Here is a 25,228-nt window from a genome sequence, read left to right on the forward strand (position 1 = left end):
CTTGGTCCGAAGAATTGTATTGCTTTGGAACCCTATACCTCATGGGTGAGGAGGAGAGCTTCTGAGTACCTTATGCCTTATGATTACCCGAGACCTACACCTATGGTTATGGCTGGGCCTTCAACCCTCCCTGACCAAGGAGTAGAGGAGTTGAGAGACGAAGACTGTTCGCGTGCTTGAGTCCGTGAGCGAGAGGAGCTACTTCAGTAGCTTAGAGATAAGGATGCGTTGATAGAGTTTCTTGAGCATCAGGTTATCGATGAGCCTAATGATGTGGTGACTTCTCTTCTTCCCCAATCTTCCAAGTTTTGGAAGAGGAAGTACGATTGACTCACCAAAGAGAAAGCAAATATGGAGGCAGCCTATGAGAGAGAGGTGAAGAGGCTTCGTGCAACTTACCTTCCGATCTCGAGAGCTTTGGACGATTGTTTCTAGGGTTCCATAGGATGTTCATTTTCCTTCTCTCTTGTATTGTATTTGGTTACCAAGGCTGTACTTCTTTGGTGTAAAAATATTTTCCAGATATTAGTAATATGATATTTCCATATATGTCTAAATGATTAATATTTCCAATATTTGCAAATAGGACTCAAAAGTTCCTCTGATTAAAAAATAAATCATATGCACAAGCATTGCATGCATCATGTGCATAAGCAGGTTTTGTTCCAGGGCTTCTTATTCAGTGGTCTAACTCTGTGTCCTTCATTTACTTTGAAGACAAGCTGACGCACCGGTACTACACCAGAGCCAACTCTTCAAGACTAATGGATCACCTAGAACAAGAGAACAGGGAACTGAAGGAGGAAGTGGCAAGATTGACTACCCTGATGGAGTCATTCTTGGCCGCCCAGAGCCAGTCGTCTCCAACGCCTTTAACTCCTCCCCAGAGGACAGTCATTTCTGAGATTGCCTCCTCAACCGTGCCTGCTGCCAGTGCCCACTTCGCGCCTACTGCTATGCCAGTCAGGTTTCCCTGGGGGATGCCCGCAAACTTCGTTCCTGAGGGTCTCGCCCCAATGTTTGCTTCTCTGTCGGCATCTAGCCCGGTCCTTGTTGTACCACCTCTGGTCGTGCATACTTTGTCGAGAGTAGATGACACAATTTATCACTCTGAGCCATCTGAGGGCCCAGACGTGTATGAAAAGATGGATGCTATGAATGATCAATTCCTTGAGCTTCGCAAGGAACTCAAAACTCTCAGAGGGAAGGACCTCTTTGGAAAATCTGCAGCTAAGCTTTGCCTTGTTCCTAATGTCAAGATTCCTGTCAAATTCAAAGTGCCTGACTTTGAAAAATACAAAGGAAACACTTGCCCGCTTAGCCATTTGGTTATGTATGCACGTAAAATGTCGACTTAGACCGACAATGATCAGCTCCTAATCCACTATTTCCAGGACAGCCTGTCCGGTGCCGCCCTGAGATGGTACATGGGTTTGGACAGTGCGAACATCCGCTCCTTCAACGACCTTGGCGAAGCCTTCGTCAAGCAATACAAATACAACATTGATATGGCTCCCGATAGGGACCAACTGAGGGCCATGTCCCAGAAGGACAAGGAAACTTTTAAGGAGTACACCCAGAGGTGGCGAGAATTGGCTGCACAGATTGTGCCTCCGCTAGAAGAGAAGGAAATGACCAAGATCTTTTTGAAGACCTTGAGTTCATTTTATTATGAGCGGATGATTGCTAGCGCTCCTTCTGACTTCACCGAGATGGTGAATATGGGGATGCATTTAGAGGAAGGAGTCAGGGAAGGGCGCCTGACTAGAGAAGAAGGCTCTTCTGCCAAACGTTATGGGGCGTTTGCGAAGAAGAAAGATGGCGAGGCACATGCTGTGACCTCCCACGTTAAATCTAGAAGACCCTCTGTGTAGAGGAAGACCGTGCGTCCCGCCGGTAACCAGCACCAGGTGGCTCATATAGCACCTGTTTTCAGAGAAAATCAGCAATATCAGCATCATAATCAGAACCAGCAACAACAACATCAACAGTATCAGCAACAACAGCACCGTCCTCAACAGCAGGCCTACCAGCCTCGAAACAACAATGAGACCAGTACAAGCTATGATAGGAAAAGGGTCACTTTTGATCCTATTCCCATGACCTACACAAAGCTATATCCTTCTTTAATAGAAAGGAAACTGATCACTCCATGTGACCTACCTGCTATACCTACCAACCCTCAGTGGTGGTATAAGCCTGAGCTTCACTATGTTTATCATTCCGGTGCTCCCGGACATGATATGGAGAACTGCTACCCGTTGAAGACCAAGGTTCAAGACCTTATGAGAAGCGGTATATTGTTTTTCGAGGACGTAGGTCCTAACGTCAAGAAGAACCCATTGCCCGAGCATGGGAAATCTGCTATCAACATGGTTCAGGGTTTCCTTGGAAAATATAAGGTCTGATATGTCAGCCATATCCGACAATCTTTGGTCGAGATGCATAGACTGTTGTGTGGATACAATCATTACGAGCATGACCATGACAGTTGCCGTGTTTGCACTGTCAATGAGAGAGGATGTCGTAAGGTCAGAAAAGACATCCAAGAAATGCTGGATCAAGGTGTAATAGAGATACTTCAGAATCGTGATGAGGATGATGAAGTTAATACGATATCACCTGTATTCAGGATACCTGAGCCTGTTGTCATCCGATACGATGGCAACAAGCAAAAGGCTTCTCCTACTCTCATAATTAAGCCAGCTGGCCCTGTGCCATATTCTTCTGACAAAGCTGTTCCCTATCGTTATAATGTTGTGGCATTGGAAGATGGGAAGGAGGTGCCTCTACCTTCCACCTCTGTTGTTAATATTGCTGATGTCAGCGGTCTGACCCATAGTGGTCGTGTTTTCTCGGTGCCGCCGAAACCCCAGGCTGACACCAGAAGAGTTGATACTGCTGATAGTGTTGTCCGTCCTATTGGGAATTCTACTGTTTCTCCGAATCCGGCACTTGCTGTTAATAGACCTGTCGCTGCTGTAAAAACTCCTGTCCCTGATGGCCCGAATGACATGATGAAAGAGGACTGTGATGAGATGCTGAGGCTCATCAAGAGGAGTGAATACAATGTTGTAGATCATCTTCTACAAACGCCTTCAAAGATATCTGTGCTATCTTTGTTAATGAATTCTGAGCCACACCGAGAAGCTCTGCAGAAGGTGTTGGACGTGGCATATGTAGATCATGACGTCACAATAGAACAATTTGATAGTATTGTTGCAAACATTACTCCTTGTAACAATCTGAGTTTCTGTGATGCTTATCTCCCCGAGGAGGGAAGAAACCACAATTTGGCACTTCACATCTCAATGAACTACAAGGATGATGCCATGTCTAGTGTGTTGGTAGACACTGGATCATCACTGAATGTGTTGCCAAAATCCACTCTCGCCAGACTTTCTTATCAGGGGCCTCCCATGAGGCAGAGTGGAGTGGTCGTCAAAGCTTTTGATGGATCCCGCAAGACAGTGATTGGCGAGGTTGAGCTCCCAATCAAGATAGGACCTAGTGATTTCCAGATCACTTTTCAGGTCATGGATATCCACCCATCATATAACTGTCTGTTGGGCAGACCATGGATTCATGAGGTAGGCGCCGTGACATCCACCCTACACTAAAAGTTGAAGTTCGTTAAGAACAAAAAGTTGGTGGTAGTAGGGGGAGAGAAGGCTCTCTTGGTTAGCCATCTGTCTTCCTTTTCTTATACTGATGCTGAGGACGAAGTTGGGACGCCGTTCCAAGCTTTGTCTATTGATGAGCCTTCTAAGAAAGGAACTTCTTCATTTGCATCCTATAATGATGCTAAGTTGGCCATTGAGCATGGCGCAACTACTGGTTTAGAACAAATGATTAAGCTGGAAGACAATAAATCCCGAGCTGGCATAGGGTATTCTTCAGGCACTTTCAACAAGCATGGGCTGTTTCAGAGTGGTGGTTTCATCCACACGGTTGAAGATCAGGAAGCTGCTGCTATTGTGGAAGAGGATGCAGAGGAAGATTCTGGCAACTTTGTCATCCCTGGAGGGGTCTGCAATAACTGGGTCGCTGTTGATGTTTCAACAGTTGTCCATAAGTCAACGTAATGTTCATTTTTGTTTAAAAACCCTTCTCCCATGCCAAAAGGAGAAGTGATGACATTGTTGGCCCATAAATACAATGATATTCATTCAATAATTACATGTTAAATGTTTGTATTTCCAATGTTTTTTTACTTTTTACTTTTTGCATGAAATTGGTGATCACATAAAACCCTAAAAATAGAATAAAATCAATCTTTTCATCTGCATAATGATTTGCCTTGTTTGAATTCTAAAATTTCTTTTATATCCAAAATCATTATGCAGGTTGATCAAAACCATTGAACATAATGATCCAACACCATCTCCCAACTTTGAGTTCCCTGTATTTGAGGCCGAAGAAGATGATGTTGAAGAGATTCCTAACGAGATTACCGATCTACTTGAGCACGAAGAGAAGATCATTCAACCAACATCTTGAGAATCTGGAAACAGTCAACTTGGGGTCTGAGGATTGTGTTCATGAGGTGGAGATTGGGGAACTCCTGGAAGAGTCTGTGAAGAAGGGGTTGATTGAGTTACTACGAGAATACGCCGATGTCTTTGCCTGGTCATATGAAGACATGCCTAGTTTGGATACTGATATCGTGCAACATTTCCTGCCTTTGAAGCCTGAGTGTGTGCCTATAAAGTAGAAGCTCAGAAGAACTCATCCTGATATGGCAGTGAAGATCAAAGAAGAAGTTCAGAAGCAAATTGATGCGGGGTTTCTGGTGACTTCTACATATCCTCAATGGGTGGCCAATATTGTGCCCGTGCCTAAGAAAGATGGAAAAGTCCGAATGTGTGTGGACTATAGAGACTTGAATAAAGCTAGTCCGAAAGATGATTTTCCTTTACCACACATTGATATGTTGGTAGATAATACAACTAAATTCAATGTCTTCTCATTTTTGGACGTATTTTCCGGTTATAATCAGATTAAAATGGCACCCGAGGATATGGAGAAGACAACATTCATTACACCTTGGGGAACATTCTGTTATCGAGTGATGCCCTTCGGTTTGAAGAACGCCGGAGCCACGTATCAACGCGCTATGACTACCTTGTTTCATGATATGATGCACAAGGAGATCGAGGTGTATGTTGATGATATGATTGCAAAGTCGAGAACGGAAGTTGAACATGTAGAGCACTTGTTGAAACTCTTTCAGCGTTTGAGGAAGTACAAACTCCGCTTGAATCCAAACAAGTGTACATTCGGAGTACGTTCCGGCAAGTTATTAGGCTTTATTGTCAGCGAGAGAGGTATTGAAGTTGATCCTGCCAAGGTCAAAGCAATACAAGAGATGCCTGCGCCTAAAACTGCGAAGCAAGTCCGAGGTTTTCTTGGCCGCTTGAATTATATTTCCAGATTTATATCCCACATGACTGCCACATGTGCGCCAATATTCAAGCTCCTCCGAAAAGATCAGAGTCATGATTGGACAGAGGATTGCCAAAAGGCCTTTGACAATATTAAAGAGTATCTGTCTGAGCCGCCGATTCTATCTCCGCCTGTGGAAGGGAGACCCATGATTATGTATCTGACAGTTCTTGAAGACTCTATGGGTTGTGTCCTTGGTCAACAAGATGAATCAGGGAAGAAAGAATATGATATATACTATCTGAGTAAGAAGTTCATTGATTGTGAGTCTCGATACTCAATGCTTGAGAAAACATGTTGTGCTTTGGCTTGGGCTGCTAAGCGCTTACACCAGTATATGTTGAATCATACGACTTGGTAGATACCCAAAATGGATCCAATCAAGTATATCTTTAAGAAGCCTGCTTTAACTGGGAGGATTTCCCGTTGGCAGATGCTATTGTCTGAGTATGATATTGAGTATCGAGCTCAGAAAGCCATTAAAGGTGGTATCTTGGCTGACCACTTGGCACATCAACCAATTGAGGATTATCATTCAGTTCAGTATGACTTCCCTGATGAGGAGATTTTGTATTTGAAAATGAAAGATTGCGATGAGCCTACGCTCGATGAAGGGCCAGAGCCTGGTTCCCGATGGAGCATGGTGTTTGATGGCGCTGTAAATCAATATGGAAATGGTATTGGGGCAGTGATTATTACTCCTCAGGGCACACATTTTCCTTTTACAGCAAGGCTAACTTTCAAATGCACGAATAATATGGCAGAGTATGAGGCCTGTATAATGGGATTGGAAGAATGTATTGATCTTAGGATCAAGCATCTTGATGTGTATGGTGATTCAGCCCTTGTTGTTAATCAGATTAAGGGTGAATGGGAGACGAATCATCCTGGCCTCATCCCATACAGAGATTATGCGAGGAGGATTTCAACTTTCTTTACTTAGGTTGACTTCCATCATATTCCTCGAGATGAGAACCGGATGGCAGATGCGCTTGCTACGCTTGCTTCGATGATTGTGGTGAAATTCTGGAATGAAGTCCCCAATATTGCTGTGATACGCTTGGATAGACCAGCTCATGTATTTGTAGTGGAAGAAGTGAAAGATGATAAGCCATCGTATTATGACATCAAATGTTTTCTTCAAAGTCAGAGTTACCCGCCTGGGGCATCTGTTAAAGATAGAAAGACTTTGAGGAGATTATCAGGCAGTTTCTACCTCAATGGCGATGTGCTTTACAAGAGGAATTGTGACATGGTTCCGCTCAGATGCGTGGATAGACACGAAGCAGACCTGTTGATGACTGAAGTCCATGAGGGTTCATTTGGTACTCATTCCAATGGACATGCCATGGCTAAGAAGATGTTGAGAGCAGGCTACTATTGACTGACAATGGAGTCTGACTACTGCAAGTATGTGAAGAAATGCCATAAGTGTCAGATTTATGCAGATAAGATTCATATTCCCCCGACACTTCTGAATGTGATTTCATCACCATGGCCTTTCTCTATGTGGGGTATTGACATAATTGGCATGATAGAGCCAAAAGCGTCCACGGGGTCACAGATTTATTCTCGTAGCAATTGATTACTTCACCAAATGGGTTGAAGTGGCATCATATGCAAATGTGATCAGGCAGGTGGTTGTGAAATTTATCAAGAATCAACTCATATGCCGCCATGGTGTCCCAGACAAGATCATTACTGATAATGGATCTAACTTGAACAACAAGATGATGAAAGAGCTGTGTAGCGAGTTCAAGATTGCACATCATAATTCTTCTCCTTATAGACCCAAGATGAATGGGGATGTTGAAGCTACTAATAAGAATATCAAGAAGATTATCTAGAAGATGGTTGTTACGTACAAAGATTGGCATGAAATGCTGCCATTTGCCTTGCATGTCTATCGTACATCTGTCCGCACTTCAACAGGGGCAACCCCTTTCTCCCTTGTATATGGAATGAAGGTTGTGCTCCCAGTAGAGGTGGAGATCCCATCAATGAGAGTCTTGATGGAAGCCAAGTTGACTGAGGCTAAATGGATTCAAAGTCGTTATGACCAACTGAATTTAATTGAAGAGAAGAGATTGACTGCCATGTGCCATGGTCAGTTATATCAGCAAAGGATGAAGAAAGCCTTTGATAAAAAGGTCAAGACTCGTGTGTTCCGAGAAGGTGACCTTGTGCTCAAGAAAGTCTTGTCTTTCGCGCCCGATTCCAGGGGCAAGTGGACTCCAAACTATGAAGGTCCATATGTTGTTAAGAGATCCTTTTCAAGCGGTGCTTTGATACTTACAACTATAGATGGGGAGGATTTCACTCGTCCTGTGAATTTAGATGCAGTCAAGAAATACTTCGCCTAAATAAAAACAGAATACCTCGCTAAGTTAAAAACCCGAAAGAGAGGATTAGGCAAAAATGAGCGTCTCGGTGGATTGAAAACCCGAAAGGGCGATCCAGGAAAAAGTTAGAGACATAAAAATGAATATATATATATATATATATATATATATATATATATATATATATATATATATATATATATATATATATATATATATATAATATATATATATATATATATATATAATATATATATATATATATTATATATATATATATATATATATATATATATATATATATATATATATATATATATATATATATATATATATAATATATATATATATATATATATATATATATATATATATATATATATATATATATATATATTATATATATATTATATATTATATATATATATATATATATATATATATATATATATATATATATATATATATATATATATATATATATATATATATATATATATATATCCCGCTAGATTGAGTACCTCACCCTGGGGCAATCTAGGCAAAAATTAGGGATTTGGCAAGTAACTGCATCCTGACAAGACTTTGTTTTTCAAATCGTCGTTTGTCAAAGAATTTCGCTCAATCATCGTCAACTGAAGCTTCAAATACATTGGATTAAGAGTTGGTGGAGAAATGGCCATTATGTTCAATGTAGCCCTTTTCCAATATATATCACCAATTTCAAATTTGTAAAGATCCATGGAGTCTTTCCATTTGCAGACTACCATTCCATCAAATAAATTTGAGCCTTTATCCAATTCTTTGCACTCTTGTTTTTGTTCAACAAATATTTGCATGTTTTAATTGATAAATATCATTGTTTTAAATAAATAAAGTTTTTTATAAATTGTTTTTAAACAAAGTGAACATTTATAATGACAAAAAGGATAATTGGGACATCTTCAGTGCTCTCCCAAGGATAGTCTGATCTCCAAAAGGGTAAGACATTTGTTCATATTCCTAGGATACTTGTATCCTCTTCATTATCTTTCAGGTTGTCTCCTCCACGAGCGCAGAAGAAGATTATGCATCACCAAAATCCCCAGAGAGTTTGGAGTTTGGTCTCAGTCTTCTAGCTCCCTAGTGAGGCTGGATCTAGCATCTGTGTTATCAATTATATGGTTGTCATCCCTTGTGTGGATTGACCTAAAATTCCTTATAGATTGATAAATGGGTATGATATCTTTTCAAGGATGTTGGTTTTCCCTCATTCAGATTGGAAATCCTCCACAGAGCGAGTAGAAACTCCCCTTGTGAGCAGTGGTTTATAGCTTATCCCCTGTGGATTCTCTTACATTGATCTCCAACATATTTACCTTTTGATCATCCTCAGCAGGGTTGATCCCATTAAAACTCCCCAGTACGGTCACCAGCAGGTTATCTCCAGCTAATTGCCTACAGGTTATCCCCGGTTCAGTCCTCAGCAGTGTTTCCCCAGTGGAGTTGTCTGATCAGAACCTGTTTGTTGATTCCTCCTGAGCAGCGCGGGTGATGAAAATGTTTATTTTCTATCCCTTGCGGAGTGGTGTTTCGTTTCTCCTTGGAAGAGATTTATTTATCCAGCAGTACGAGGAAATATGTTGGTTTTGGAACTTTTGATTGGTGGTTATTCTCCACAGAGTTTCATTTATCTCCTTGATAATTTCCCTAGTAGAGTTGCTTCTACGACGGATCTTATCCGTGTTTAGCTTCCCAGCTAATACTTTTCCTGATCTCAGTTTAACGTTGGAATTTCTGAGGAAGATGTGTTGATTCCTTCCCCAACGGAGTGACTGGTTCTCCTTCTCCTCAGTAGAGATATTTCCTTCCGTGATTAGAAGTGAATATTGTTGGATGTGCTTCTGTTTGGTTGTTGTCCCCCACAGAATTCTACAAGCACCTCCTGATAAGTTCCCCAGTAGATTTATTATCTGACTGATCTTATCCTTATCTCTACATTCTGTTGGACGACCCCCAACTTTGGTTGTGATCCCTTGTTTTTCCCAACAACAGTCTCAGATCCCCGGTGATCCTGCTTGTTCCCCTGGCAGTAGTCTTTGTCCCCGGCAGTGACTTAGCTCGATCCTCAGCATTGGCTTTTATTCCCTTGCAGAGATTGGTGTTTCCTGGTATCTGTTTCCCCCCACCGGATTGGGAGTTTCCCCAATGGGTTTGGCTTTCTCTTTTGAGATGTAGTACCGGATGTTTGTCCATTGATTCTTGGACCTGTTTGTGTTAGATATGTTTGTTTGTCATCATTAATCATACATAAACCACGCATATACATGCATAATTATAACATTCAGATATTCATGTTGCATTCTTTGCCATATATCTTTGTTTGTTGTCTCATGCTATTTGGTGATAATTCCCCAAGCAGATGTTGGTGTCTGATATCTCCATATAGAGTCAGCCCCATAGGCAGAAAGTGTCTATCCTTTATTCCATATTCCCCACTGAGTTATGTCCTCGTGGATGAATATTATTTCAGTTTCCTCCCAAAACATGTATTGGGATGGAATTACTCCCTTGAGTTATAACCTCATTGGGTTTAGTCTTGTTTCATTGTGTCTCTCTAGTTTGTTCCTAGATTGACCCCTCTTGTTATTTTCCCCTGCACTTCCCCGTAATTTAGATGAATGATTGCTCAGTAACCAGTAATTGTCCATCTTTTCCCCGGCGGAGTCTGTGGCCTTCTACCTAGTAACCGGTAGTTATAAGTCCTATCTTTGTGGTTTTCTACCCTCATACCGGTAGTTGTAAACCCCATTTTATCCCCTTATAGAGTTAACCCTTGATTTTTTTCATCCTAACCGATGACGGTTACTCTCTTCTGTGGTTTTATACCCAGTATGCAGTAGATGTAATCCCCTCTTTGTCGGTTATCTTTATCCAATATTCGGTATTGATATTCCTTCACCTTTTGAGTATATCTCCCAGTAACCGGTGATATATCTCTTGGATAATTTCTTTGATAAAGCAATTTATACCCAACGGGTCATCTTTCATTCACCCTTTGGTTTGGTAATGATTGTTTCTCCCCTTGATTGGTCATCATTTTATACCCAGTAGCCGGTATCCCGATGTCCTTTCTTTTCGGTCAATTTATCCTTTATTAGTCCAGTAACCGGTTGTGGATAATCTTCCATGCGAGTATATTATCTACGTTCTAACGGTAATAGATAATATATCTCATGCGCTCTTCAGTCGAAGTCTTTTTCTTCCCCAGTCGAGTAAGATTCGTATTTCCTTAATGGAATCGAATGACCATCCTGTAATCGAGTTTGCTTTTTCAGCCCTCCTTTCGGATGATGAGTGTCTTGGAAATATTCCCCAATTCACGCTTTGGTTGGTCACCTATTATATGCCCAGTAACCGGTATCCCTGGTGTTCCTTCCTTTCTGCTCCCTATTATGACTTTTTGTCCCATGTGGAGTCAGATTTTCCTGAGTTGAAGTATACCTTTTAGGTCTTCCTCAAATGTTGTGAATGATTGATATCTCTCACCCTTATTCCGGTTTAGATATTCATTCTCCCCAAGTGTGTTGTTCTCTCGCCCTTATACCGGTGTTTTGATCACATGTCTCTTTGAGCCTATTACTCAGTAAATCGGTAATACCTCATTTTTGTTTCTTCCTTAGTTGAGTCCTTTGTGGACGTTCCCAGCCTGAGTCCCGTAGTGGGTTTTCCCCATCTGTATCCGGATTTTTATCCGAAGTATCCTTTGTGGATAGTTTTGCTGTATTGGCATCTTTGCGTCAGCTCGAGTCTTTCCATTGATTTATTTTCATGGAATCCCTTCGTGTCTCTCAGCAAGTTTTAAGTCGTGACCTGCTCACGCATTTTATTCCCTTTTATTCCCTAGTAAAGTCCCCTAGAATCTCTGTCTCATTTATGAGTGTATTACTCCTATGGATTTTCAGTTTCTCCTGGTTTCTTTTTCCTTTGTGGACACATATCTCCACAGAGTGTTACCTTTTTGCATACACACATTTGCATCATGAGGTCTCTTAGGGACCAAAATTCGTCTCTTTGTTATTATTTAAGCCCATTCTACCTCGTCGAGACGAAGACTTTAACCTTCATATCTCCGGCTAGAATGACCTTAAATAGGGGCATATGTAAGATCCTAATTTTAACCCTAAGGTCCCTCATGGCATCATATCATTGATCATTGCATTGCCTCAAGGATCATAGCATCTTGGCTCCTTACCCTTTGGGTTGGGACTTGTGTGAGTTGGTTTGAGACCACCAAGCATGCTTGAATTGTATATTATTGCTTTTCTTATTTTTCTTACCAACCAAAAGCACAAAAATATGTCACTAACATCTTTTGTTTTGTAGCTTGAGCAATCATAAGATCCAAGGCTCCTAGGAGGCCCCTATGCTCAAAGAATGGCCAAGTGAAGGGGAAAGCAAGCATGACAATGGTTCACAAAGCTCTCATTCATCATATATGCCTCCCAAGTATCTCAATTTGTCAATTTTATCAAAGCAAACCAAAGGGCTTGAAGCTTGTTTCCCAAGGAAACCCTAATTCATCTGTGCATTGACTGTGCGTTGCTCCTGAAGCAACCTCAACCCATTATCAAATATAATCAAGGGAAGTTCTTTCATTCATAATTTCATGCATATTTGAGCTTATTTGAGTGTCCTCAATCATCAATTCATCAAGGTTTGAGGTATGGACTTGAGAAGTTGATCAGTCAATTCATCTGACAATTTTGGAATCCACTGAGACCTAACTTTTAATGTGTTTGTCAAATAAGGATGACCCCAAGATAAAAAATGTTTTTAAGAACCATATGAACAACTTTCATGTTCATAAAAAATTTATTTGAATCTTGGAAGGTCATCATCCATTTCAAAACATTATAGGTCATTTTGACTGAAACCCTAATTATGGGTCAACTTCCCAAAGACCTAACTCACTCATTTTTAATGATTTTGAGATGGGATCAAATTAATTGGAAATTTTAATATGTCTACTTCATTTGTTATATTAAACAAATTTTCATAATCCTAAAATAAGTACATGTGATAATACAAAACATTATAGGTCACTTTGGACCAAAGTCATTGAAATGTGAAAAAGTCCAACTTCAAGTGCCCATAACTTTATCATCAAAAATCAAAATGATGCAAAATTTAAGTCCAAATTTATTTTCTTGAAACGATCTACAATGTTTATGTTGAAGGTTTTGTCATTTTAGGGTTGCATCATTGAAACAGAAGGGCTTGAAGTTGGTCCATTTTGGAAAAATTCACATGAACATGTTTTGTACATTGAACTTCAAGGTCTGTTTTCATCAATTTCCCAATTCCAAATGGATTTCTGTTCAACATAACAATTGTTCCTCATGTCAAGACCTTTCTAACCATTACCCATAAGGCCATGTTTGATTTTGGTAAGAGGTATTTTCGAAGAGGAGAAGATTTATGTGCATTTATGGAAACATTGTTAAAACTTCATGCAGACTCCAATTCAATTACATGTAGACGTCCATTTCAGCTCAATTACATTTCAGCATGCCAAATCAATTGCATTTGAGCCTCCCATGCGTCTGTACAGGCCCATGCATGGAGGCCCTCATCACACATGCCCATGAATTTTCCATGCCTTGCATCAGCTTTCACTATAAATAAACATGCTCAACTTCATTCATGATCAACCTTAAGGCGCCTTATATGCTGCAGAAGTGAATCCCCACACCTCACTAAAGGAATTTTGCTCTTTCACTTCATTTTTTCAGATCCAATTTTCAACTTCCTTGGTTGATCATTGGACTCTAATTCCTTAGCCTAGCCCCATTTCCATCTCAAGAACAAGCCGCTATCAAGAATTGGGAGAGATCGTGCTTCATAGATATGCATTTCAAAGGTTTATATCCAAACTTTTTCAATTCAAAACTCACTGATTCTTGCTCATTTCTTGTGTTTATTGGCTCCTATGAAGTCCTCTCATAAGAGGCAATTGAATTGTGTATTTAATTTTGTAAATCCATCAAGTTCAGTTTGAACTCCATAATTTTCCATCTCTGATTTCTCTTGCTATAAGAGTCTAGAGTGAAAATCAATGGCACATGGGTGATGTACATCACCCCAGCTTATGAGGATCGCCTATTTTGGTTGAGTTTTCATGACCTGCAACTCTGGCCAGAGTTAATGTACTCGTCGGAGAAGACGGCGGTGTACACCACCGTCCCCGTTGCCAGATGTGATATGGACCGTTTGATTGCATCTCCAGATCTGATCACAACCTTCCATTCTTATGACTTTTAATAATGCATGATGTTTCTCAGTTGACTTGAGACCATGGTGAGCGCGCGCATGGGGATCCTTGGATGTGCCACCTCATTTAATGAGGTTGATCCAACGCGTCTGGATTTTTTGCTCTTCTGATTTTTCTATTTTATTTTCTTAATTTCATTTTATTTCAAAAATTCATATCTCTTTCATTTTAAATCCAAAAAATATGGGACCAATTGCATTATTTCCCTTTTTAATTCTAGTTTCTGAAAATGATTTTTAATATTTTTTATTTTGTCATTTGATATTTTTTGTGAATTTTCTCTTTTCTGGTTATTTTTAATTCATTTTAAATAGTTTCCAATATTCAAAAAAATGCAAAAATATTTTCTTAACCTATTTGAATGATGATGAATCTATGAAAAATATTCTCATCAATTTATTAATTGATTTGAGATTTTAGTTCAATTAGGTTATTTTTTATTCATTTTTAATTGTTTAAAAATAGTTTCTGGTTTCTAAAAATGCTGAAATTTTTTGTCAAACTTTGTTTGACCTTGTTGAACTTAGGATGATCCATTTGGATTTTTTCAAGTTGATTTGAAATGGATTTGAAGTTTGACCTTTAATTGTTTATTTTAATTCAAGTATTATTTTAATTTCAAAAATACCAAAAATATTTTATTTGCTTCTTGACTTCTAAGCTTCATTTTACTTCTATTTACTATTGATTGACCTTGATCCCATTCATCTTTTGTCAATGTACTTTGCTTATTTCATTTGAATTTCAATTCATGTACATTCTTCTTCTTCTTCTTCTTCTTCTTCTTCTTCTTCTTTTTTCTTTTTGATCTATGAGTTAAAGATTGGTGGTTAGCCTTGACATATGAGAGGCTTAACCTTCCTTGATTCAAATCTAATTCATCTTGATCTATCAAAGATCAAGTGAATGGCTTTGCATTAAGGATAGGTTGCTTCTTGGTCAAGCAAAAAACCTAAATCAATACAAGATCATTCTTCTTTTCTTTTGGCATGGCAAGTTGTAGGAGCTTGGCTTACTAGTCATGGTCTCTAACTTGTGTTTGTTGCCTATATTTTTATTGACGACCTCAGATAGGTGTGACTACTACATTAGTCCACTTACGATTGCTTAACATAACGCTAAATTGCCTTATGGCACACTAACACTAACTATTGACCATTAACTTTTAATTCAAGTCATTTAATTATTGCAATTTACTTTATGCAATTTAATATTCTTGTACATCATTTCATTTGCTTTTGCCCTTTGCTCACTTGAGCTCATGTTTATGTTAATGCAATTTTCCTTTTGCTCACTTGAGCACATTATTGTGTATATACTATTGTGCTTGTCTTGTTTGATTGTGTGAACCCAATGCAAATGGACAAAAGGACTTAGACTTTAGGACATTACCTATGCAAAATGGAGTCAAAGAGCAACTAGGCCTCATGCCTTTAGAATGCTATAAAAGAAGAAAAATGTCAAAGAGAAATTATGCCTCATGCCTTTAGAATGCTTAATCTTGAAGAGGACTTTGAAAGGACCAAATTTTAAACTCACTCTTGTCCATTCTTTCTATTGCATTGTGGAACTTTTTGATTTGTGTGTTCTTGTGCTAGGGATCCCAAACATTGAGACAAGTAGAAGAACCATTGTCGTGAGCATCTAAAGTGAGAGATACAAAAGCCATTGGAAGATTCCTAGGAGCTTGTTTGATTGTGTGCTTGATTGCTTGAGTATTTGCTTATTGCTTGCTATTCCAAAGGAAAGGGAACAACTTGGATCATCACCATGATCTCAAGAAGGGAACTCCAATGTGGTTTTATTTCTCCTCCTTCATTTTTGCATGTTTAGGACCTTAGCCATTCTTCTTCTTCCCTCCACTCTAACCCAAGCCAAACTTTTATGCAAACATTAACATTGTTTTCAAAAATTAGAAACCTAAGCATTATGCTTTTGATTTTCAAAACTTCTTTTCATAAAACTTATTTTGAATTGAATCCTAAGTCAACTTTGACCATACTTTGTAAATACTTTTCATTGGTAAATACAACTCACTCAATTGTTTTTTGTGGTTTCAATGGTCACTTCTTACCAAAGATTTTCACAAACATTAGCTATGAGGTTTGAGTTATCTTAGTGAATGATATAATACTCACCTATATCCTTAGTGATGGACAATAAGTCTTCCATGCTTATTATAGGGTTAACCCCTCACTAGCATGTTGAAGCTCTCCTCACATGGTGGATTTGTGGTTTTAGGTTGAGTTTTCTCCCTTTGATAACAAAAGACATTAGGGATTTTGACCAATCATTTCACCAACTTCTTTCGAGATTTTTACCCCGAACTACGAGGTTTTGATCCTACCTTTTTAAGATGGTACGTAGGCAATGGGTTTATCCATTCAAACACAAAATTGTAAATAATTTGTACATTCTTCTCTCATCTCCCCAATCATGTTTGCACAAATAATTTTTCACAAATACCAACCTACCTTACAACATTAGTGCAAAGGGCTCCCTTAGAGTAATAGGGATGTTTTGGGTGCTTAAAACCTTCCCATTGCATAACCTTCCCAGTCCACACGAACGGATTCCTTCAATCGCAGTGCTAGCTGTTATGAATGAAGGCTTTGAGTGAGAGAAAGAGGGAAACAAAATTCCAAGTCTCTACTTGAATTTCTGTCTGAGTGGAATGGAGTCTCAATGCTTCTACCCAAGGGGTTCTATTTATAGAACCACTTGTGTGGGCTTCAAGCCAAAAAGCCCACTTAAGTGCATTTTGGACCATATCTCATAATATGCCAAAATCACTGAAGTATTTGGTACCTTACCATATTTCGTCTCCCACTTAAGTGCACCGTACCTTACGGTGTTCCTTAATTATTCTATCTCTCATCAATCCGTCCTTTGTGTGTGACCCTATAGGTTTTCGCGGCGTTGGCAATTATATTAAATCACGCATTTAACATAATAAACAGTGAGCGGTATCTAGCAACACATCACTGCTACCCAAGTCACGAAAATGTCATGTGATCTGACAAAACCTCCTGTGATAATAATTATGTGTATAATTACCCCTTTGCCCTTATGTCTATATTGAACACAAGGTATAGACCGTGTCACCCTTGTCCAGTTCAATATTGGGCCCATAGACATTTATCCTGTTACGCAGGATTGGCAAATTCCATCTAGGACACTCATGTCCCTCAGCATGCTTCGTGGGGTACCCATCAACTGTCTTTATGGTTATCCAGTTACGGACAACGTTGGATCAGCAATAAAGCACTCGACTCTACATCTAGGATCCATAGTGGTTTCAGGTCGAAGAGTGGTATACACTATTATCACCATGAGAATAACTTATGACACTTTGCATAACTTTCTATATAGTATTCTCATAGCGGGTCAATCCGGTATAAATATTACTCCTAATATTCATACCTATGTTTAAGACTTGATAACTCTTTATCCATGATCCATGAGATGTGATCATCAGTCTACAAACATAATAGTCTTAATGCTTTAATGTTATCCCACTTCACACTAAAGCTCGACTACGGATACTTTAAGAATAGTGTCCTTATGTTTAATGTGTTCTCATAATTAAGTCACACTTAATACATTAAACGGACTATCTATTCCAGGGACTTTATTAATCAACCATAATAAAGAAAATGCCTTTTATTATTAATAAATAATTCGATACAAGTACCAAAAAGTATTGGCCTCTAGGGCTTACACCAACAGAAGTACGGACGGTGTAAAGCAAATGGAAGCATTTAATGCCATGCCAATCTTAGTTGGTTACAACCATCTTCTGCAGGATTTTCTTGATATTCTTATTTGCCGTTTCAACTATCCCTTTCATCTTGGGACTATAAGGTGAAGAATTGTGATGCACAATCTTGAAGTTTCCATAGAGCCCCCTTATCATCTTGTTGTTCAGGTTTAAACCATTGTCAGTAATGATCTTGCTTGGAATACCGTACTGACAAATGGACCATTTAATCCACCGAGACACTCATTTTTGCCTAATCACCATTTTAGGTTTTCAACTTAGTGACCTATTCTTTTGATTATTTAGGCGAAGTATTTCTTGATTGCATCCGCATTCACCAAACTGTGGAGCTCCTTGTCATCCATAGTTTTCAGAACCATTAAACCTCTAGAGAAGGTTTTCTTGACAACATATGAGCCTTTATAATTAGGAGTCCACTTGCCTCAAGAATCATTGTGGGGAGGCAAGATATTTTTGAGCACGAGGTCACCTTCTCTGAATTCACGAGGACAAACCTTCTTATCAAATGTGTTCTTCATCATATTTTGGTACAATTGACCATGACATAAGGTTGTCATCCTTTTTTCTTCAATTAAATTCAACTGGTCAAATATGTTTTGACACCATTCAGCTTTTGTCAACTTGACTTCCATCAAGACTTGCGTTAATGGGGTCTCAACTTTTATAGGGAGAATTTCTTCCATGCTATAGACTAAAGAGAAAGGATTTTCCTCTGTTGAAGTACGGACGGTGTAAAGCAAATGGAAGCATTTAATGCCATGCCAATCTTAGTTGGTTACAACCATCTTCTGCAGGATTTTCTTGATATTCTTATTTGCCGTTTCAACTATCCCTTTCATCTTGGGACTATAAGGTGAAGAATTGTGATGCACAATCTTGAAGTTTCCATAGAGTCCCCTTATCATCTTATTGTTCAGGTTTGAACCATTGTCAGTAATGATCTTGCTTGGAATACCGTACTGACAGATGATTTGATTCTTGATAAATTGGACCACCACTTGTCTAGTCACATTGGCGTATGATGCTGCTTTTATCCATTTGGTGAAGTAATTAATAGCTACCAGAATGAAACAATGTCTGTTTGAAGCTTTGGGCTCAATCATGTAAATTCCCCACATAGAGAATGGCCACGGAGACGAAATAACATTGAGTAGAGTCGGAGGCACATGCACCTTGTCCACATGAATCTGACATTTATGACACTTCTTGACAAATTGACAGCAATCAGATTCCATTGTCAACCAATAGTAACCGACTCTAAGCATCTTTTTAGCCATAGTTATCCATTGGCATGAGTACCGAAGGACCCTTCATGAACTTCCTGCATTAACATGTCTCCTTCGTGTTTATCCACACATTTAAGCAAAACCATGTCGTAATTCCTTTTGTATAACACATCCTCATTAAGAACGAAGTTGTACGCCAATCTTCTCAAGGTTTTCTCATCTTTACCGGATGCCCGAGCTAGGTATTCTTGACTCTGGAGGAAACACTTAATATCACGATACCATGGTTTATTGTCTACTTACTCTTTTGCTACAAACACGTCAGTAGGTCTATCCAGATGTATGATTATAATTTGGGTGCCTCATTGTTGAAATTTACCTGGTACATGGAGGACAGGGTGGCTAAAGCATCTGCCATTTTATTCTCCTCTTGAGGTATGTGATGGAAATTGACTTTATCAAAGAAAGGCAACAACCGCATGTAAGACCCCAATTTTGACCCTAAGATCCCTCACGTTATCTCATCATATGCATTGGCTTTGGGATCACACCTTGGCATCCTTCTTACCCCTCATTCATTGGGTTTGCATTGGGAGAGATCACCAATCACATTTGATTGTATCATACTTTGGTTTTCATGGTTTACTAACCAAAATACCAAAAATATGTCAATGTATAGCTTTATTACTTTTGTAGGTCGTGTGTGCCACCACTTATGCCTCATCAAGCTCACAACTAGGGTTTGAGACCCTCAGTGCAAGGATATCAATCAAGAGATGGTTCACAATGGTTCTAAACATCATATATGGACCCCCCATGTTCTTAATTTGTTAATTTGATCAAGAATTCATCAAGAGTTTGATGCTTGTTTTCCTTAGAAACCCTAATTCATTTGGGTATCTTGTGTGACTTCCTTAGCAAGTTTCTTCAACAATTGGTTAAAAAATTCAAGGGATACTTCATATTAAATCATCTTATACATATATGATCCTCCATGAGTCCCAAATATCAATAAAACTTCAAGTTTGCAAGATGGTTCAAGGTGGTTGACCAGAGAAAGTCAACTAGTCAAAACTGGGGTTCCCTAGATCCTATCTCCTACAATTTTTGTCATATAAAAATAATTCTAAGATAAATGTTACTCTTTATGACATTCCAAACAACTTTCATGTTTACATCAAGAGTTATTTTTGCTTGGAAATTTATTTTTTATGGTGAAAGATTATAGGTCATTTTGTTTGTGCCCTAGCTAGGAGTTCAACTTCCAAGAACTATAACTTGCTCAATTTTTATGAGATGAAGGGAATCCAAGTTTCATTATCAATTTCAAGATGTCTTCTCCAACTTTTATTATTTGGGAAATATCAAATTTAACATTCTAGGGCATGTGCCAAGAGGAAACATTATAGGTCATTTTGGGTCATCATCATTGAACAAGCAATTTTTCTCAACTTCTAAAATGAATAAGTCCCTCATACCAAATCCAAATGATTTCTAATTTGTGACCAAATTTAAGAGATATGAAAGAGCTACAACTTTGATGAAGGAACGTTTTCCATTTGAAGCCCATAGCAAAAGTTATTCAAGGTGGAAGAAGTGGTCATTTGACTTCGTACTTAGAAAATTTTCAACTATGTTTTATTTCTCCAACTTACACCTTACAAATCATCATGATCCAAGCTTCAAATGGAAACATGTTCAACATGAAAGTTGTTACTCTTGATGTCACCTTTCCAAAAAGTCCAAGATCACCTCATTTGGACCAAGATTGAAGGACTTGAGCATGGGTGTAACGCATGGCCCCATTTGGAAAGATTTATGATCAAATTTCATTTCAACATTGCATGGTGTCACGGTAAATTCATGACCATCAAGCTATGGATAAGCTTAACATCAATAAAACCAGAGTCGCCACCATGCTTTTATTGTTTCCAAAGGAAAAAGGGAAAAGTACAAACAAAACTCAAAGATAAGAAGTTTTCAAATCAAAACTAATAAAATGCCAGAGATTACAGGTAAGGGGGTTAGCTACACAGAGGGAAGGTGTTAGTATCCAAAGTGTCCTAGGTACTCATAGGGAGCCCTTTTTTATGTGTGCATATGTTTTTGGTATAAAAGATGTTTGATAAAATGGAGTGTGGGGATGAGAAAAAAATTCATTGATTATATTTTTGTGTTTGACAAGACCTTCGGTCTTATACCTACGTACCAACATAAAAATGAGGGATCAAAGCCCCATAGTTCGTGGTAAAAATTTCAAATAAGTTGGTGAATTGCTTTTAACAAAAGTTTAATAAGAAAAAGGCACAAAAGGCCAAAAATTTGAATGGAGTTGTTAGTTCTTTTTGTCTTTCGAAACTTTGAGTCAATATGGTTAGGCTTATTTACAAGTTTAATTCAAGAAAATCTTTCAAAATTCAATGGCATAAGGCCAAAGTTTCTAATTGTTAAAACATGTCCAAGTTTGAAATCACAAGCAAAGAAAGTTTTTGAATGAGGGATAAGTTTTGAAATTTTAAGAAGTGGGAGGAGATGAAGAGGTTATCCTAAGCACAAATTTAAAAGTTAAGACTTGAAAAGATCTAACCAATTGGATGCAATCATAGAGACAAGAATGTCATATAGAAACATATTTTCCTTTGGACTTTAATCAAACAATCATCAATAAGCAATGAGCAATATCCAGACATCATGAAGATTAAGGCATCAAATAAAGATAGCCACATCCAAGCAAGCATTCCAAAAGCTAGCAGTCTTCATTGTCTTCCAATGTATCAGATGAAATATTCCTTAAGCAACTCAGAACAAAACATCAAACACAAATAAAAAATAAGAAATTAAGCACAAAGACAAAGTAGTAGATGAATCCAAAGAACTCAAAGGTCTTGCATCAGATGAAGACACACTTTAAGATAGCTCAGTCTCAAATGTTGGCATTGGCCAAGTCCTTTAGCATAGGGAATGTTTCCTAATCCCAAGTCCAAAAGTTCATATCAAGTTCAACAGTCCACCAAATGTTTTTTAGGGTTTTTGTTGTTATTAAATGTTTTAAGGTCCTAAGACCACAAACAAAACCAAAAGCAAGCAAACAATATATACAATCCCAAGATATGGCTCAAATGAGAAAAGTGAAAATGGCTTGAAACATAAACAAGTTATATGAGATGTAAATGGCAATTGATGATAAATGACTGAAATTTAAATTGCATAATAGTAAATGACTTAAAAGTAAAGGGATATTAACAAGAGTTAGTCAAAGGTTAGTCAGATGTTAGTGGTGAATTTTAATTGATTAAGTCATTCTTTGGAGAACACTCAACCATTCATTCATAAGTATGGATCCTTAAACCAAGACATCTTCCATGAGAAGGGCTCCAACTTGGATAATTCAACAAGTATGCCACTAGCTCCCATGAAAGGAAAAAAGGTCAAGTCTTCACACAATGACATGAAGAATGGGAGACTTACAAACTCACTTACTAGAATACTATACCTTAAGGGTCAAATTTAGCTATATGTTAAGCAATCATAATTGGACTTATGTAGAAGTCACAACTATCTAAGGCCGGGAAATAAAAATATAAGTGTTAATGCATGTTAGAGATTTGGTACAAAGAACCAAACTCCTAAAAACATACCACACACTAAAAGAAAATAGGAAGGACCTATCTCAGTCATACTTGTATTGATTCATCTGACATAAGGTCATTGATGAATCAATTAGCATTTAGACATTAGAGATTTCATTGTTCAAATGAGGGAATGAGGAAGAATAGGGATGAAGATGAAGAGGGAGAGGAAGATAGAAACACAAATTGATCATGAGAGGAATTTCATCAAATCAAAACCATCAATTCATTTTGGGAGATGAAATGTATATTTCATTAATCCCCTAAATCTAATGGTTTTGATATAACAAAAGTCAAATCAACCATGAACAAGGCCCAAACAGAAAGTCAAACATCACAAGACCATACAATGGCTCAACAATATTTTTAAACATTTAATCAATTAAAAATCACATTAAAAATGAATTAAAATACCTTTTTATTTGGACAAAACTTAAAATCCCTTCAAAACACCAAATAAATGGGCAAGGGATTTATCTAGGTCGAACAAAGTCAAAAGACCTTAGACAAAAAATTTCATAATTTTTAAAAAGTCAGAAGTATTTTTAAACAATTAAAAATATGCATAAAAACATTTAATTCATGAAAAATACCAAAATTAATCAAAAAAATAATTTTAATTCAGAATATGGAAGAGAGAAATATTTAAATATTTTTGATGAAAGTCCCATATTTTTTGGATTAAAAATGGATTTATTTTGAATTAAACAAAGTAAAACAATTAAATGGAAAATCAGAAAATATGAAAAATCAGGGGCTATCAGATCTCCCTCATTAATTGAGGTGGCAGATCTGATGGCCAAGGGTGCGCGTTCTACAAACACCTCAGTCAACTGCGCCACACACATGGTAATCAAAAGGCACGGTCATGATTAGAACATGGGAACCAGATCAGATGGCTTGGACCTTGCCAACGCACCACCGGAGCCCTAGCTCCAGTCATCTTCTCCGATGGATGTCACCGAACTGGTCCACCCTTCAACCAAATGAAAAATGAAAAGTGAGTACATGTTTTTGAAGGAAAAATGCTCAGGAGCACAAATCTGACCTCCATTTCTTCGATTTACAAGTATATTGAAAGATACATGGATTTGAAAATTGAGGTTCATGATTTGAGTTACTTCAATTTGACCTCAAAGCAACTCAATCTTGTTTCCTACATTGGTAGGACTTCATCCAACCAAAAATTACTTGAAATGATGGAGAATTGAGAGAGAATTGAAGAGAGAAAGTTTCACAAAATTCACCTTTTGTTTGCAGTGATGAAGCTTGATTTGTATCTCAACTGGCTTGGGCTTGCTTCTACTTTCTTGCAGAAGATGAAAGAGATGCATAAAAGGTTTGGATCCTTGAGTTTCAATCCCAAAATAGAAATGGAATTGAAGCTCGACTTCAAGTGAAATCCTCAAGGTTATCCTTTCAATGGGGTTTGGGGGAGAAGCAGGTCAAAGCTTGGGCGAGAGGACCCTCATTCTGATCACCAATGCCATGTATTTATAGAGTTCTTGCAATGCTTTCCACACACTTCAAAAATTATCCAAAATTGGAAAGGTTAGTGCATGCTTTCAAGGGTGTGTGATAGGCCCATGAGATGATTGGAAAAGGTTCACAAATGATCATGAATGATGCTGAAAGTCTAACATGAGGCCATGCATTTTCATTTGAGAAATGATCATGTGATTCATCCAAATGGAACCATGAAGAGTAACAATGCGCAAGTCATTCAAATATTATCCAAATGAGGTGATCTTGATCTTACGGAAAGAAGACATCAAGGGGAACAACTTTCATGTTGAACACTTTTCCATTTGAATCATGGATCATGATGAATTTTAAGGTGGAAGTTTGAGAAATCAAACATAATTGAAAATTTTCTAAGTACCAAGTCAAATATCCACTTCTTCCACCTTGAATAGCTTTTGCCATGAGCTTCAAATGGAAAACGTTCCTTCACAAAAGTTGTATATATTTCAATACTCTTCAATTTGATCACCAATTTGACCTTATTTGGATTTGGCATGAAGGAGTTATGCATTTTAGAAGTTGAGGAAAATTGGTTGTTCAATGATAATGGCCTAAAATGACTTATAATGTTTCCTCTTGGAACACGCCCTTGCAATTTAAATTTGAAGTTTCTCAAAGAATCAAAGTTGGATAGGACATCTTGAAATTGATCATGAAACTTGGATGGGTTTCATCTCATAAAAATTGAGCAAGCTATGGGCCTTGGAAGATGACCTCCTAACTAGGGCATAGACAAAATGACCTATAATATTTCACCATAAAACATGACTTTCCAAGCAAAACTAGCTCTTGATGTCAACATGAAATTTGTTTGGAATGTCATAAAGAGTAAATTTTCTCGTGGAATCATTTTCATATTTGTAGCGGTAAATTCATGACCATCAAGCTATGGATAAGCTTAGCGTCAATAAAACCAGAGTCGTCACCGCACTTTTATTGTTTCCAAAGGAAAAGGGAAAAGTACAAAC

This window comes from Lathyrus oleraceus, chromosome 4, assembly GCF_024323335.1.
Source record: "Lathyrus oleraceus cultivar Zhongwan6 chromosome 4, CAAS_Psat_ZW6_1.0, whole genome shotgun sequence".
Taxonomy (NCBI): Eukaryota; Viridiplantae; Streptophyta; class Magnoliopsida; order Fabales; family Fabaceae; genus Lathyrus; species Lathyrus oleraceus.